This window comes from Apodemus sylvaticus, chromosome 7 (genome assembly GCF_947179515.1).
Source record: "Apodemus sylvaticus chromosome 7, mApoSyl1.1, whole genome shotgun sequence".
NCBI lineage: Eukaryota > Metazoa > Chordata > Mammalia > Rodentia > Muridae > Apodemus > Apodemus sylvaticus.
In genome coordinates, this window is record NC_067478.1 from 26681581 (window position 1) to 26685393 (window position 3813).

General features: G+C 40.0%; 1 pseudogene; it reads left to right on the forward strand.

Annotated features, from left to right (window-relative positions):
• The first annotated feature begins 1270 nt into the window (after positions 1–1270).
• On the forward strand, positions 1271–3195 carry LOC127689647 (heterogeneous nuclear ribonucleoprotein A1-like 3; annotated as a pseudogene).
• The last annotated feature ends 618 nt before the right edge of the window (positions 3196–3813 follow it).

Below are 3813 nucleotides of genomic sequence, written 5' to 3' on the forward strand. Positions count from 1 at the left end.
ATGAATCATGGGATGTAATACAAATAAAAGTGGAAAGTGCTCAAGAGAGACACACAACATCAACCTCAAGTCTACATACACATGCATACATATGAATATATACACACATACACATGCATACATATGTATATGTACACACACATGCATACATATGTATATGTACACACATATGTACACACTATTTGTACATATATTTGCTGTGATGTAATATTGGGTTTGGACCTGATGATACATGCCTATAACACAACACTTGGGAGGTAAAGGCAGGAAGATCAGGAGTTCAAGATCATCCTCAGCTACGTAAGAGTTCAAAGAAACAAATGAAAGAAGACAGCAGAAGACAGAAAGAGCTCCCAGATTCATTCATTGACAGAATATTATAAAAAACTACCAAATGCTGAAATTATCTACAGATTGAATACAATCACCATCAAAATTTCAACAGCATCCTTTACAAGACAAAAAAAAAAAAAAAAAAAAAACCTTCTAAAATTAAAAGGGACACCAAAATCCCTAAACAACCAAAGCAGTCCTAAACTATGCTAGAGATACCATAATATCACAAATTATACAACCCACACTAACAAAATATGTGTGGGACTGTCAGAGATACAGACACATAGGCCAATGGAACAAGACAGAAGACCCACCAATAAAGCCATACAGCTAAGACACCTAGTCTTTTTTTTTTAACTGAAAAAGAAAAGAGGCATCAGAGAAAAACTAGTCTCTTCCATCAACAGTGCTGGAAAAGCTGGATACCCACATGAAAAAGAATGAAACTAGTTTATATATCTCTCACCCACCCCACACAGAAATCAATCCCAAATTGATGTAACATGATGATCTAATAGAAGGCCTGAGATAGCTAGAGGAAATTTTCTCAGGATGTAGGTATTGAGGAGAGAGGGTTGCTTTCCAAAAAAAGAACTCCAATAGCCCAGCACAGCATCCCACAACCGACAAGTGGGATTGCAGGAACCAACAAAACAATCAGCAAAGTGGAGAGACAGCGTACAGAACTGGAGAAAATATTGCCAGCTATTCATCTAATGGGGAATTGATATTTAGAATCAATACAGAATTCCAAAAAATAAACCCCAAAGAAGCAAGCTATCTATCCAATAAATAGGCTACTGAGTTGAATAGAAAGTTCTTGAAAAAATAAAAAGAATACCAAAAATATTTGGGGAAGGTGTTCAGCTCTATCATGGAAACGGAAATGAGAACTACTTGTTGAGCCATCTTACTCTGGTTAGAATCAGTCAGAATGGCTGTTATCAAGAAAATAAATGATAAAGTTACTGGTGAGAATGTGAAGAAAGAGGGACCATCAAATGTGGCTGGTAAAATCAACATGTAGCCATCAAAGAAAAAGATGTTCTCAAAAAACTGAAAACTAAATGCAGAACTCCCATAAGACCCAGTTATCCCACTGGGTCCGCAGACCACAGAGAACTTCCATACCCATGCTTCATGCCTCACTAGTCACATAACTGAGACCTGGAGTCTGCCTAGACGGCCATCTAAAGATGAGTGGACAAAGAAAAAGATAACACAGACACACAATGGAATTTTGTTCACCCACAAAAGGAATACAATTGTGACATTCACACAAATGGATGAGACTTGAGATTATCATGTTAGCAAGATAAGCCAGATCAGAAACATAAATATCATGCTTTCTTCCATAATCAGAATCTAACTTCAATTTAGATAGATAACAGACAGACAGACAGATAATAAAAATAGAAGTGGGGCTAAAAAGGGGGCATTCTAAAGGGGAAAGGAGCAATAGAAGATTTGTGTACATATGTGTATGTATATGCATGTGTATGTATGTGTGTGAACATATGCTTATATGTGTATGCACACATATGTGTGGTGTGTACATGTGTGTTTGTATATATATGTGTGTACACATACATTTATGTGTGTATACACATGCATGAGTGTGGTGTGCGCATGTGTATGCATATGTGCATGTATGTGTGTATGCATGTTGTGTGTGTGTGTGTGTGTGTGTGTGTGTGTGTGTGATGAAAACAGAAGAGAAATACTTTGGGAGAGATAAGGGATAGGAGACAGATGCATGAGTAAGAACAGAGCATAAACTAGACATGACATATAATGAACCCTGTGTCTCTGTACACTAATGAACAGTTTGGAAAATAAGTATCTGAAAATATGTCATTTTTATGAAAATGCAAAAGCAAATCAATGTACCAGAAACATACTGGGCATGCTCAGTATCTTATTCCTTTCTGCTCTTTGACGCTGCCGAGGAAGCATCAATGAAGGCTCTCATCACCCTGACGTCATGTCTACATCAGAGTCTCCCAAGGAGCACAATGAGGAGCACTAACCGACTGAGTGGTAATGAGAGATCCAAACACCAAGAGATCCAGAGGTTTTGGCTTTGTCACATGCGCCACTGTGGAGGAAGTGGATGCTGCTGTGAATGCAAGACCACACAAGGTGGATGGAAGAGCTGTGGAACCTAAGAGAGCTGTGTCAAGAGAAGATTCTCAGAGACCAGGTGCCCACTTAACTGTGAAAAAGATTTTTGTTAGTGGTATTAAAGAAGACTTTAATCACTTTCAAGATTATTTTGAGCAGTATGGAAAGTTATAGAAATTATCGCTGACAGAGGCAGTGGGAAAAGGGGGGCTTTGCTTTTGTCACCTCTGATGACCCTGACTCTGTGGATAAGATTGCAATTCAGAAATACTGTACTGTGAATGGCCACAACTGTGAGGTAAGAAAGGCCCTGCTGAAGCAAGAGATGGTAGTGCTTCACCCAGCCAGAGAAGTCGCAGTGGTTCCAGAAACATTGCTGGTGGTCGAGGAGGTGGTTTTGGTGGCAATGACAGTTCTGGTCGAGGAGGGAACTTCAGTGGTCGTGGTGGCTTTGGTGGCAGCCGTGGTGGTGGTGGATATGGTGGCAGTGGGGATGGCTATAATGGATTCAGCAATGACGGAAGCAGTTTTGGAGGCGATGGAAGCTACAATGATTTTGGCAACTACAACAATCGGCCTTCAAATTTTGGACCGATGAGAAAAGGAAACTTTGGAGTCAGGAGCTCTGGCCCTTATGGTGGTGGAGGCCAAGACTTTGCTAAACTATAAAACCAAGGTGGCTGTGGAGGCTCCAGCAGCAGCAGCAGCAGCAGCAGCAGCTGTGGCAGGTTCTAATTACATACAGCCAGAGAACAAAGCTTAGCAGGAGAGGAGAGGCAGAAAAGTGACAGAGAAGCTACAGGTTACAACAGATTTGTGAACTCAGCCAAGCACAGTGGCGGCAGGGACCAGCTGCTACAAGAAAACATGGTTTAGACAGTACTCATGTGTGTGGGCAAAAACTCCAGGACTGTATTTGTGACTAATTGTGATTTTAGTTTCTGTTCTATGGAAAGGGTAAAGCATTCCAACAAAAGGTTCCACTGTAGACCTTTTTCACCCATGCTGTTGATTGCTAAATGTAATATAATCTGATCATGACGCTGAATAAATATGTCCTTTTTTTTTAATGTGCTGCATAAAGTTAGTCTACTCTGAAGCCATCTTGGTAAACTTCCTTAATAGTGTGAAGTGAGAATTCCTTCAGGGTGGTGCCAAGGTCCATTTGGAATTTATTTATGGTTGCTTGGGTAGAAAAGCCATTGTTTTCAAAAACTTTGGTGCTGTTAAACTGCCAGTTTCTGTTCACCATTGAAAGGGTCATCCAAGCAAGGTCACAATTTGGTTATAAAATGATTGTTGGCACATCCTATACAATATCAAAACTGAATAATGGTATCAGATAAAAGAGCA